We start from the raw sequence: 14,673 nt of genomic DNA on the forward strand, positions 1-14,673 counted from the left end.
TTTGAGCATGCGGGGTGGCTATTTTGTTTTCAGCGGCCATTTTTTAATTTTAAAAAATGGCGCGCCCCCTTCAAGTGGTGCCCAGGGCACATGCCCTGCCTGCCCTACCCTAGATATGCCCCTGCCCCCGAGCAAAAACAAGTGTACTTTGTGTTCTCCAAGATGGCAAACAGATCTATAACTGGGTTTATCCAACTCGTGATTAATGTTGTAATATAATTTGTCTTGATTTCCCACTCGTGCTGTTGTTGATGTGGGAAAACTCGACCTAGGTCATCCACTAGGACATTGTCCAGGCCCTTTATACGGATGGCTATCGGGTAGACCCCTGCACCAATGCCATAGTTGCAGGCTGAGTGCACAAAGAGTCTGGGACACTGTCCCTCTCTGACAGTTGATGTAGACTAGTGCAGTGGTATTGTCTAGCTGAACTTGTAAAACTTTTCCCTGTAGAAGCGGCAGGAAGGCTTTCATCACTTTAAAGAAAGCCAGCAGTACCAGAAAACAGATATGAAACTGCGCTTGTTGAATGGTCCACTTGCCCTGAATTTGATGTTTCCCACAGTGGAGCCCCCAACCCAGCAGAGAAGTGTCTGTTTTTAACCAGACAGAAGGAGTCAGCACCTAAAAAGGAACATCTTCCAATAAATTCTTGTCATTCAGCCACCAGATAATTTAACATAGAATCTGACCTGGGATCTCTAGATGCAGGCATTGGCTATATATATTTGGGTGAAAGACTGACAGAAACCAAAGTTGTAATTTGTGCATCTTTAACCAGGCATATCTCACCACTGTGTTGCAGGATGCCATGAGTCCCAGGAGTCTTTGAATGAGTTGTGCCGGCTGAGATGGATATGGTTGGAAATGGGGACACACTTGAAGCGCTAGAGGTAAGTACGTCCTTCTGGCTTCTGTGCCTAATACTGCTCCAATGTAGTTGTTGACACGAATCAGCTCCAGATGGGACTTCTTCCAGTTGACTTGGATCCCCAAGTCTTGGAGGAGAGACAAAACTTACGCTGTCTGAGAACTCAACTCTTCTCTGTCTTTGGAGGTCAAGAGCCAGTTGTCCAAATTTCATTATTATTATTTTTACATTTATATCCCACTCTTCCTCCAAGGAGCCCAGAGCAATGTACTACATACTTGAGTTTCTCTTTCACAACAACCTTGTGAAGTAGGTTAGGCTGAGAGAGAAGTGACTGGCCCAGAGTCACCCACCTAGTATCATGGCTGAATGGGGATTTGAACTTGGGTCTCCCCGGTTCTAGACCAGCACTCTAACCACTACACCACGCTGGTTCAACCCTACACGCTGAGTAGACAGATATACCCCGGGTCCTTAGGTAGGCCACCACCGCAGCCATACATTTTGGTAAATACCCTGGGGGCAGTGGAAAATCTGAAGGGTAAGACTGTGTATTAGTACACTTAATTTCCTATGGTGAATCTGATACTTCCTGAGTTGTGTCCTGATGCCAGTGTGGAAATATAAGTCTTTGAGATTCAGTATCACAAGCCAGTTCTCCTGATATAGTAGAGGCAAGATCTCTTGTAACGCTACATGCAGAATTTTCTCACATGGACAAATTTGTTCAGGTGGCGTAGATCCAAGATGGGCCGAATTTCACAATCTCTCTTTGGGATCAGAAAGTAACAGGAGTAAAAACCCTTCAACCTGTGTACCCACTGCACTGTGGTGATAGCCCCTTTTGATAACAGCTCCTTCACTTCTTCCAATAACGCCTGGGAGGGCTGAGAGAAACACATCCCTGAAAACCGTGGGGTTGTCCCGAACTTTATGGCGTATCCCAAAGTTATGAGCTTCAAGACCCAGCAGTCTGGCATTATGTGGTGCCAAGCGGGGGGCCTGGCATACCAGCTTGATGTTGGATGCTAGTATGAGTATACGGTTTGCAAGTCTGGTGTTGTCCTTCGTGTGTCAAGATGTTAACACCCCCGGTGGCAGGAAGAGAGAGGAGTGTAGTGGTGACAGTGGATGGGCTTGAACCTCAAAGATGTTTCTGAGGTTCTACCCATTTCATATGCTGAGAATTATTAGTCTTCCCTGTGCCTGATAAGTGTGCTTATGGTAAGGATGGTATTAGGGGTGTGCATTTTGGAATTTTCTTGTTTCGATTTGTATCCGAATCGAAACATCCCCATTTTGTTTTGTACCCAAATTTTCCGAATCCGAATCGATTTGGATTTTTAAAAAGGGTCCCAGGGCAAAAAGAGTGGGTGGTGGTGGTAGTGTCCAATGGGTGGAAGCTACTACCCAAATTTCAAAGGAATTAGGCAAAGGGCTGATTTTTTTGGTGAATTTTATTTAAGTTTACACACTTTAAGAATTTTCCCATAGGGAATAATGGGGATTCCAGCAAATGTATCGCTTCAAATCAAGGGGAAAGGGATGACCCAGAGCAGAGTGTGGTGGGTGGTAGTGCCCAATGGGGGCAAGGAAACTTCCAGAATTATTTCAAAGGAATTGGGCAAAGGGCTGATCTTTTGTGATTTGTTGAAGTTTACATGTCTTTAAGATTTCTCCCATGGGGAATAATGGAGGTTTCAGCAGCCCCATAATTCCACTTGGGGGGCACTGGCATTGCCCAGAGCGAGGGGTTGTGTAGTGCACATAGGGTGCCAACCACCCCCACACCCACATGCCTGTGGGGTACTGGGTTTTGTTGTTTCCGAGGTGTTCATTGTAGCTTCTCTGGTAGCATATGAGATTTTCAGTGAAAAACAAGAATCCACTCTCATATGCTACCAGAGAATCTACACTCAGAACACCACAGAAACAGCAGAACCCAGCACCTCATAGGTTAGCAACCCTTCCCCTGGCCAATGTGGGGTCAGTAAAGAGTGGTAAGAAGCAAAAGAGCCAATGGGGAACAAGGAGGGAATTGTCAGCAGGTCAGCCCATGATTTAGGTCACTGATCAGAAGGCTGGAAGGGTGGGAAATTCAAAGAGATGTCAAACACAAAATGGAGACTGACTCAGAGATCACCACAAAATGGAGGTCCGAAACAACAAAACGTTTTGTAGCCGAAACAGGAACGTTTTGTTTTGTATACAAAACTTTTGGATCTGGAAAATGGGTGTTTTGTTTTGTCTACAAAACACCCGAAACAGGCATTTGGGTACAAAATGTTTTGTATCCGAAACGTTTTGCACATCCCTAGATGGTATTGTTTCCTAAAGTCACAGCATTCCTGCTGTCTGAATGCGTGGAGATGATGAATGAGTATCCGATCTCGACTGCTTCTCTTTAGATTTTGAATGTCTCGGTTCAAAGTTAGGGGTGACCCCGACGAAGCTTTAGGACTTTTGAAAGCAGACAACGTCGAGCTCGATGCCAAAGGTTGCAATGGCTTTGAGTAAGTAGGCTTATTGTCAACGCCAACTCCTTAGAAGTCGATGCCAAAGTTTCAGGGAGGGATTCGCCCAGTGCCAAATAGGGGTGTGCACGGAACCGCACAGTTGCGGTCCGGCACTGTGTAGGGGGTCCCTTTAAGGGCGGGGAGGGTTTACTTACCCCTCCCGTCGCTTTGCCCCCTCCAGCGCCCGTATTTTCTGTAGAAATTGGGGCGACAGGATACCTCCCTGCCGCCCCTTCTGCCTCCTCATTGCAAAACACTGCAACAAGCCTTCTGCGCATGCGCACGTGGCGCGGCGCGCGAGCTTCACATTTACCCGACACGATGGGTAGAAGGTAGAGCTTCACATTTACCCGCCGGGACGAAGCCGGGTAGACCAGGCCAGAGGGGACCGCGCTGCGGGGGGAGCGCGGGCGGGCCCGCACACTGTGGGGGGGAATGCGGGCGGGCCCACGGGCTGTGGGGGGAATGTGGGCGGGAGCGCGGGCAGGCGGGCTGCGGGGGGGAGCGCGGGCGGGCGCGCTGCAGGGGGGAGCGCGGGCGGGCGCGCTGCAGGGGGGAGCGCGGGCGGGCGCGCTGCAGGGGGGAGCGCGGGCGGGCACGCTGCAGGGGGGAGCGCGGGCGGGCGTGCTGTGGGGGGAGCGCGGGCGGGCGCGCTGCGGGTGGGAGAGCGATGGCTTGGTCCTGGCCTGCCCATGCTCGCTCTCCCCCCGCAGCACACTCACTCGCTCCCCCCCTGCAGCTCTCCCCAGTGGGTGGGCCAGGGCCAGGGCATCCCACTGCCTCCTCCCATCTCCTCCTCCCGGCTGGTAGGGCTTTGCCTGCCATCTGCCAGCCTCCTCGCCGCCACCATTATTTCTCCCCACCACCACCACCTCCTCTTCCTGGCCGACAGGGCTTCACCTGCCATCCACCCACCTCTTCTGGCCGGAGGGGATTGGCCTGCCGGCCCTCCACCTCTGCATCCTGACTGCCACCATTATTTCTCTCTGCTTCAATGCTGGAACTCTTGCATGCTCTAGAGCAGTGTTTCTCAACCACCGGTCCCTGGACCGCTGCCGGTCCCCGAAGGGTTGAGTGCCGGTCCCTGACTGGGAGTCAACCCCCCCCCAACTGAAATCAAGGCACTCACTTCCTCAATTTTGCACATGGCACGGAAGAGGAAGAGTATCACGGAGGCATGGGACCCTTCTTGTGCCTTGCCTCCATGTGCTGCTGAGATCTTCCTACAGCTATCTTATTCCCTATCTTTACAGCTTCAAACTGTATGCGGTGCGGGGGCATGGAGGAAAAAGTATGGCAGTGGGCGCCACTTGAAGGGCTGCTGGTTCTTGCATGCTCATTGTTTGCAGCCAAAGGTTGGTTGATTGAAACCCAGCTGCCTGTTATGGTCGAGGCGCCTTGAGAGGGAACGCTGTTTCCCTCTTGCATCAGTGGGGCTTGCTTGTATGTTGTTTTCATTGGCCCCATGTAGCTTTTGAATTTTTCTAATGGCCCAACATCCCCTCTCCATTGAGTAATCACAAGCACCTCCACTCCAGACATACTGGAGACAAATTTGTTCACCCAGGCTTTTAGAGTCAGAGGTTCTCAACCTTGGGTACCCAGACGTTGGTGGACTTCTACTCCCATAATCCCCAGCCATAATGGCCAAATGCCATTGTTGTTGGGGGTTATAGGAGTTTAACTGAGGGACCCAAGGTTAAGAACCCCTAATATTCCATGTTTGCAAAAGATTCCAAATTTAATTATTTTAATGCTTATATTATTTTCATTCTAAACTGCCCAGAGATGCAAGTTTTGGGCAGTATAGAAGTCTGGTAGATAGATAGATAGATAGATAGATAGATAGATAGATAGATAGATAGATAGACAGACAGACAGACTTGAAACCCCTTTACTAACTGCTGGTCCGGGAAACTGCGCATGAAGAATGTAGCGGTCCTTGAAACTTTGCACGAAGAATTTAGCGGTCCTTGACTCCAAAAAGTTTGAGAAACACTGCTCTAGAGCATCTGAGCGTTAGTACTTGATTACTCCCCGCACCTCAAAGATCTCCCCACCCTCACCTGGTCTGCACTCCTGCTCCTCCTCCATCCCGTTGCTTCTATCCCCCTCACCCTTCTTGGTCATGGCTGCAGCATTGCTGATGCCTATTGACCAAGCTGCAGCCCCATATCCCCAGAGACCTCCCCACCCTCACCCAAGCCCCGCTCCTACTTCTCCCCCCAGGCGCAGCAACAGTGGTTGACCGGGCCTTTCCTCGCTGCTGCCTCACCATGGCCACTCGTTTCCCTCAGGCTACTGACAGGTCCAGGCCCGTCCCGTCCCTTGCCTGCCTCCCTCTGACAATGACCTCGGTAGCCCCAAACAGCAGCAGTAGTTGACTGGGCCCTTCCTTGCTGCTAGTGCTGCCGTGGCCACTCATTCCCCTCAGACTGCTTACAGGCTCAGGCCCATCCCTTGCCCTTCCTTCTGTCTCTCTTCCCCGTCCCTTCTTTTTCTCTTTTTCTTTCCTCCACTCACTCTTCCCCACTCTTTCTTGCCCCTCCCTTCATCTTTTTTTTTCTCTCTCTCCCTTCCTGAGTTAACAGATTTTGTTCATCTTGTTTCCTCATCTAATTCACACAATGGCAGCCTCCTTCTCCTGAAGGAGCTCCTTCCTCCCTCATGACCCCTCTCTTCGCAGATCCCTGCCCACGATCCTTTTGTATATTAGATTCCTCTCCTCTATAATCAAGAACATCTTCCAAACAGTAACAGTTGCATTCCAACTGACCTTAACCATCACCAGCTCCTCCTCCTTATCTGCATAGAGAATCCCCACTGCCCAATCACTACAGTGCTACAAGCTCCTCCCCCCTATCTGCATATGGAATCCCCACTGCCCAATCACTATGTTGCTTCTATTCTCACAGGCTCCTTCTCCCTATCTGCATATGGAATCCCCACTGCCCAATCAGGTGCTTCTGCTTGCAAACTCTGTCAGCCAATCGCCTCCTTTCTACCACGTCCCCACGCATGGCCCGTCCCGTCTTGGAGAATTAATAATATAGATGTCCTATTTATAGTTCTAATTTTGAGGATTTTGCCAAATTTAATTCAACAACTTTTCCAATCTCATTTTCAGTGACTTTCAAATTAATATATTGCCACCTAGTGGCATATTTTGACATTTTAGTCCCCTGAAAACTGAGCAAAGAGGCACCTTTTTAATGTGGTGATTGTCTTTATTTAGCAGGGGCAGAGCAACTGACCCTATCCATCCCCAGCACAGCATCCCTCCTGTGGCTGTTGCTGGTGTCTATCTTATGTTTCTTTTTTAGTATGAGAGACTTTTGGGGTCAGGGAGCCATTTTATTTTTATCTACGTAAACCGCTTTGGGAACTTTTATTGAAAAGTGGTTTATATTTGTTGTACTTGTATTATTTGCTATACAAACATAAAGCACCCGTGATTTGCAGACAGAAACTGCTGCCTTCTCTCACACTCATCTGTAAAGGCACATAACTCACATAAGAGGAGTCAGGGAGTGCAGATTCTTCACACACACACACACACACACACACACACACACACAGAGCATTGGAGGGTTTTTTACATATCCAATACAATACAAAAACAAGGAGTACAAAAATAATTTAACAAGTCAACACAAACACTGAATAATAGTGTAGTTCTTCCCTACTATTAAAAACTGGAGGGGATGGGGAGAGATTCTGTACATTTGCATTCTTTCAAAATAGCATAACATTGCTGTTCCTCACATAAATGTATTTAAAGGCAGTGCAAGCACATTTACCACCCTTTGAATCCGGCTGGAATGCATTTACCATGGAGGAAAAGAGACAGCACAGATCCCAAGAGAATTTGGTCACTGTGTGGCCCCTTTTCTCTTGCTTGAGTAGCTAGTTGACCAGTGGCTTACCCGACCAGAGAGAAGACAAGGCATTAGAGTGGGTTAGACACGGCTATGTCTGTACCCCTCTCTACAACCTCAGGTCCCATGCTGCATCACAGGATCCAGAAACAGACCTTGCTGTTTGGGAGGTAATGATGTACTACGTGCTTCTGATGCAAGACTCAACATTTATCAGCTTTCTTTATGAGCAACACTTCTTAAAGTTTTTAAGAGCACCTGAAGTGTGACTTTTCACCACCAGCATGCAAAAACCTTCAACAACAAAAATGGATTGGATGGATACAACCACAGGTGCATAGCCCCAAAGAAACATAGAGTAATTCAAACAACTTTACTATTCACAAGCTAGAGCTTACTGCTTAATATTCAAATATTCTGTTGCCCTCCCGCCAACAACTATTGAATGGCATTATTAAAATAAGCAAGCACATTACAGACATCATACAGATATATGTGCACCCTTCAAACTCTACTACTAGGCAGCATCCAGACAAAGTCAGTAATCTCTAAGTCCCACTGAAATTAATGAGACTTTAGTTAGTCATAATTAAACGTGACTGAAATCAATAAGTTAGTCATGACTAACTTGCCTGGATATTGTGGCCTATGCGGAACATGCTCTTAATTTTATGTCTTTTTCACGAGTTTTTCTGGCCATCATCACAGCCCTAGATACTGTTACAAAAATGGTGCTGCTCTGCATTTTTTAAAAATTATAATGTAGGCACGCACAAAGGGATCTTGGCCTCAAGCTCTGGAGAGCCCGAGAAAACTATCCCCTTTCATTTCAGGCAGCGCTTGCTGCCTGACAACATCTATTTCCCTTTCTCTCCCTCACTGGAGGGAGAGAAAGGGAAATAAAAGGCTGTCAGGCAGCAAACACCGCCTGAAAAGGACAGAGGAGAGCTCACTCGGGGCTCTCCAGAACTTGGGCATGGGCAGGGGTAGTTCTCATGGGCATGGGCAGGGGTAGTTCATTTCAACTTCCAGAACCCAAGCCATTCCCTGTGCATGTGAGGTCACGCATACAAGAAGTCACTAGAGGGGCCACCGGGCAGGGCAGGGCCGGACCCAGGACACTGTTCGGCTGGCTCCACACCTGCTACTGAACTACAATTTAAGCCAGCAGTGTGATACAGCTACTTAAAAAGCTAATTTAGTCCTAGGCTGTATTAACAGAGGCATAGTGTCCAGATCATAAGAAGTAATCATCCCACTCTATTCTGCACTTGTCAAATCTCACTTGCAATGCTGGGTGCCCTAGTGGAATGGGTACCATAGAAACTACCCCTCATGTTATTTTATATTGTAAATTTTATAGCGATGCTCGTTTAAAACTAATTTCTCCTCTTTTGGGGAAGTTTCCATGTCACTCTGATGAATTTTATTTAGAGTTTTTGCTATCTAACTTTTGTAAAGAGATCACTTTCAATGTGGATAGGTTTTGCTACATTGTTTGTATTATACGCTCTAGTCTTATGTAATGTTTTTGTTGTACTGTCTGATTGTCATGGCTCAGACTTCTGACTCAGAAGAGTCAGAGCAGAAACTGGAGGATTTGCCTGCTAGTGAGGGCTCAGAGGCACAGCAACAGGATTTGGCAGGGAGACCAGACTCTGGAGCTGAGGATTCAGAACAGCTGCCAGACATGATTTCTGAGGAGGGGGTTGGGATTTCACCTGTCTTGAGAAGACATCTCAAGAGGAAAGCTCAGTGGGAGTCACGCAGGTGCTGGAGATCACAAGAGAAAAAGCAGAAGTGCTGACTCAGGGAAGCCAGATTGGCTGCTGGTTCTCTTGAGCCATATATATTTAGTAGTCTGTCAATTGCTCAGATGCTGTTAGCAACTTTCACTGACCGCAGACCGTGTGCTATTTTGAATTCCAAACTCTTCCGAGTTCCAGTTTGCCCTTGTTTGTGCTTTCCTGCTTTGCTCCATTAATTCCTTGTTCTGGTGTCCTTCGTTCTTTTTTCATTCCTTGCTCTGTGTTTTCTTTTCAGTTATTGTTAGAGGGGGGTACCTAGTTCAGTTCAGGAGACTTAATTCATTTACTATCTTTGTGAGCCTTTTATTTTCTTTCATGTAGCTTCGCTGCTACTTTCTGTTAACTCACAGGGGGAGTACTGAAAGGAGTTGTAAATCCTGTTGGGTTAGCTGAGCTAACAGATTTAAAACACTGATCTACAATCGTAATAAAGTTTATCTATCTATCTTGCAATACCGGGTCCTGAATTTAAAGGAAGACATATTGATAAACTGGAAGCATTTCAGGAGGACGACAATAAAGATGATGAGGAGTCGAGAAACCAAGTCTACGAGGTTTTGATGAAAGAGTTGCATATGTTTAGCCTGGACAAGAGAAGACTAGCAGAGATATGATAGTCTTCAAATATCTGAAGGGCTGTTGCACAGAAGGAATGGACTTGTATTCTGTTGCAACTCCTAGAATGAAGGAGTTGAAATTACAAGGAAACAGATTTAGACTAGATCAGAAATGTGGTTGGATTATTTTTTTGAAAACTCTGATACTATTTCCCATGGAAAATTTTCCATTTCTAAAAATGCATTGTTTCATAAAAATTATTGACAGTAGGTGAATGCCAGTGAAATATTAGGCGAGCTTGGCAATTCAAAGTTGTTTTTTAGGAGATTATTCCTAGGTAGTATATATTTTATTGATTTACTTAGTATTCCAATAATCTTTTTCTACACAAGACTTTGAATTTGTTTTAGTATAACATGTGATTTGCCTCCATATAAAATATTTCAGTTCAACTACTTGGCTACTTGAAAAATGTTGATATACAGCATGGGAAGTTAATATGATGGTTTGCTTGGGGGGTTTTAACTAAACAATATGCCAAATCAGATCACAATCTATTAAGGGCATCAGGGAAATGTCTATAGTTTAAAAAAAATGGGGGGTGTTATATAACATTTATGCAAATGATAACAAAATAGTATGGGGGAAATTTCAATTTAATTTTTTCAAAAAAAAAACCCTACATCTCTGGGCTAAACATTAGGAAGAATCTCCTTACTGTAAAAAGTGTTAGACAGTTGAACAGTCTGTCTTGTGCAATGGTGGGCTCTCCTTTTTTGAAGGTTTTCAAAAAGAGGCTAGACAACCATCTCTCAGGGATGCTGTAGCAGGTTTCTGGACTATGACCAGGGAGTTGGACTAAGAAGCCCTCCAACATCCCTTTCAATGTTCTGTGATTCTTTGGGACAGCAGAATAAAAATACTCTTTCATGCTTGCACTCAGTCTGTACTTCTTTGAAAGCCACAAAATGGTACACACATACTTTTTATTTGCTGTGAACCCAAGGTCATAAGCAAGTTCTTAAAGCTTTAGTGATAGATTTGTCCAATATAAAAAATATCCATCTCAAATACAAGACTTACTCATTTTTTCACCAAGAAGACCTAGAGGGAAGCACACTTAGTAATTAACCTAATTTGTTTTGGAAGCATAATCTTACAAAGAAAAGCTGAATGTTCTGCAAATTAAAAAACTTGGATAAATCATATCACTTTTTAAAAATAGCATAACCTTCTTTACCAAGTACATTTTGAGATTGTGATTTTATTTTTTTTAAAAAATTAAAAAGACAAGCCAATCAAATAAACAAATTTTTCATCTTTCCTCCTAAGCCTTGTTCATTCATCAAATAGTGTTAATCAAAATGCACCATAATACAATGCTGCAGTACTTTGCAAGAGTAAGATAAAAGTAATCACAAAAAGATTTTCAGAAAGTCAAGAATACTACAAACTATTTTAGCCCAAAGCTCCCAATTGCATTTTAGGAGCTGAGTAGTTTCACCATACTAAAGGATGGAAACCCCTCAAACTACATTAAGAAAGGAAAGGAAAGGAAAAATTAAACAGAAATGAAAAGAATATACCAGTGCAGGTATTACAGCAAAGTGCCTGCTTCTTGCTTAACTGAAAAGATCAAGATACCACATTTGGAAAGGCCACCACCATCTGGCTGCTAGCCTTCAGGTCAACTGTTTAGATAACAGAAGTGATCCAAATTTCTAAGACTTTTAAAAAAATGTTTTAGGCCAGGTAGATGTATTTTATTTTTTACATTTTTAATGAAATTATAATTTAGTATCACTGAAACTCACATACTGTTACACCTTAACTTCTATAGGGCACTTTCCAGATTACATGCTATCATAGTGTCACAACGGGTCTCTTAAGTGTGCTTCCATATTGCCTGTGTCTTGACACTGCAGCCCCTGTATTGTAAGGAAGATGCCTTCCAATTTCTGACACCTTCTTTCGGATTTTATTGCTGCGTCACAGCCCTATCACGTCGCATCTGCGTTGCAAAAAATAGCTGTATTTGCCCATTGTAGGAGACTTGCTCCCTTACAGCGGATCTCTAATACGGTTTGAATTTGGCGCCACAAAACTTTGCAGTTTACATCGCTTTTTGCGATGTAATGCTCGCAATCTGGAAAGATTCACCCTGGTGAATCTAACTTTAATCAAAACATGAGTCACTCAGAAAACCTAAAACTGAACAATACAAATAATAAAAATATATACAAATTTATCTTAAAACCAAGAAACTTCAGACAAAGTATATCTAAGTATTGTCAGAAATATGGAATGCTTTCAAGGTCACTACAGAATAATATCACAAAACTGTTACAATTTGTAGTATTTAAACCAGGCATCCCCAAACTGCGGCCCTCTAGATGTTGCTGAACTACAACTCCCAGCATCCCTAGACACAATTTTTTGTGGCTGGGTATGCTGGAAGTTGTAGTTCAGCAACATCTGGAGGGCGGCAGTTTGGGGATGCCTGATTTAAACAATGCAGGGGCATAGTTAAGGGAGAGAGGGCCCATGTTCGCCCCTCTCCCTGGCAGCCCCTCAAGAGTGAGGGAGATAATGAAGAAAATAGGGAAGGGTGGAGCTGGGGGACCCACAGGAGCTGGCGGGCCAAGGTTCTTTGAACCCCTCCACTCAATTATAGCTACACCCCTGAAAAAATGATAAACACACACATAAAGACTTTTCACACTGGATACAGCATCAAAACACATGCCTCTTGACAAGGAGAAAGAAAGAAAAAATAACCAGTATGATCAGAAAGAAATCAAGGGTTCTTTCATTATATGTCCAATAGAAATCCTCAACACTACTAAATATATTCCATAATTTGCTCACTTGGAGCAAAATACCGCAGTGGGATATGAAAGACTTGTACACATGTAGTTCAGTTTATGTTCACTACTGCTTGAGATATACTACATGGAAATTAATTATCCACAATGTTCACACGACAAAATAAATGATCTCCACGGAATGCTATAATCACATATACAAGGCTGTAGAGGGACTAGATCCTTAACTTCACCACAAATCTGCACAACTATAACATTCAAACTAGAGAAACTGCAAGGTTTCTATTAGTAATATGGTTTCCCCCTTTCTCACTGAACAAGTCCTAGAAACCTTGCTAACAGAGCAAAGCAGTGACCCAGTACTACTTCGTTAATAGGGATGCAAGAGTAGAGAATCTAAGGCAATGTTTTTTCCCCATAAACAAAATTGCAATGAACATTATTAATAATAAAAATAATGTTTTCTCCAAAAATATGGCAAACATGACCAAAACTGTGGGAATCATTGGTGTAGTTGTGAAAATGAGTGGCTGAATTTTATTCCAGCTTATCTTGAGGGCCCAGGGAAAGTGTTACATTAAAGCCAAAGGATTTAAATAAATAAAAAATCAAAATGGAAAGCATCAAAACAAAGTATGATAAAATCCCAAGGAAAGGTATGGCCACACAATGTGATATTTTAGCTAAAAGTAGACAAATGTGAAAAACTATTCACAATGCAGAGTTATATAATGACTCACACAAAGAAAACCAAGAATACTGTAAACCCAAAGTAAACTAGTCAAGATAAAATTGAGTTCTATGAACTTACTTAGACAACAGAAAGCAAGAGTATACAGGCTAGAAAAACAAACATGGCATCCACACATAGAGTATGGGAAATCTGGTTTCACTAGAAGTTAAGGGATGCTTTTGACATCATACATTAATTGGTTGGGGGGAGTGAGAAAAGCATTTATTTTGGACCTTAGCTTTACAACAACTTAGCTTCATTGTTAAAACAAATATATAGAATATAACAACAAAACAGATTCAAGATGGTAATAATGTGTTTCAGTCCAACTCAATGATAAGAATTCCTCTAGTGAAGGTATAATGCAAGCAAAGAGGAATTCTTATAAAATTGTTTTATGTTTCTAGATACTTTCTAAAGGGCAGTTACATCAAATAAGGAATAAAAGGGATAAGCTAATGTTGTACATTTATCAGCACAGATCCTTCCTGTGCTTTTAAAAACATAATTTGTGTGGAAGCAAAGTAGGAAGAAAACCTGGGTAGCTTTTCCTCCTACCTTGTTTCCAAACAACTGTGTGTGAGCACACATAGCTCCCAAACCCAGTTAGAACACAGTTTTTGATTGAATGACCTCAGAAAGTTTTTGCATGGAGAGAGCAGGGAAGATACTAGATATATACAAACTGCTGCAACTGTGCATATTATAATTTTAAATAAAGCTTTCCTTCAGAATATGTGAGACACAAATAGGAAACAGATTATGACAAACGCCAATATGAGGTGGTAAACCATATTCAGGTTGTACCACTTCAGAGTGCTCTCATAATTGAATTCCTCTCCATTAAAAGAAAAGTTATCTAACATTGAAATACTAGTAAGTCAGGAGAAGACTGGGCTAGAACCCTTCTTCTTTAATACATTATTTCCAATGTGGATGGCATTTTTTGAATAAAGGAGTAGTCAGTAATTTCAACCCTTACCTAAAGTATGAAGTGGTACAGTCTAGACATAGGTTTACCACTTCTTTGAGACATGGACCACCAACATTTGGGGGGGAATGACACTATGTAAGACTATCCCATTAATAAAATTAATATCTCATTAGCATGGTTCTGTAGTAAACATGAAAGAGGATCAGTCCACAAATAGACATAGCAAGCAAGGACTATGTGGGAAGAAATACTAATAAATATATTGCGATTAGTGTATTAACATGTATATAACATAAAGGAGCACCTGTTTCAAACTTATATAACTGGAGGAAGTAGTTATAAGACATACTTAGCTACCAAATAAAAGGCATACAAATTAAGCTAGACTTCCATCAAAAATAAGTCAGTACACTTCCCCCCCCCCGCCAAAAAAAAAAATAACCAACTTTATGTAGTGAACGCATACCCTAGAATGAAGCAAGCGTAACTCAAAGAACATGAAGCTGAAATCAGGAAGTCTCAAGTTCAGCAAGAGATTTTATGGCGGGCC

The 14,673-nt window shown here is 43.5% G+C and overlaps 1 protein-coding gene across 2 annotated transcripts in view; it reads right to left on the minus strand.

The window, feature by feature from the left end:
- The window catches only part of SRPK2 (SRSF protein kinase 2), a 202,626-nt gene that overhangs the window by 186,533 nt on the left and 1,420 nt on the right, over positions 1-14,673 (minus strand). The window lies entirely within an intron of this gene.

The sequence above is a fragment of the Hemicordylus capensis genome, chromosome 5 (assembly GCF_027244095.1).
Source record: "Hemicordylus capensis ecotype Gifberg chromosome 5, rHemCap1.1.pri, whole genome shotgun sequence".
Classification (NCBI taxonomy): Eukaryota; Metazoa; Chordata; class Lepidosauria; order Squamata; family Cordylidae; genus Hemicordylus; species Hemicordylus capensis.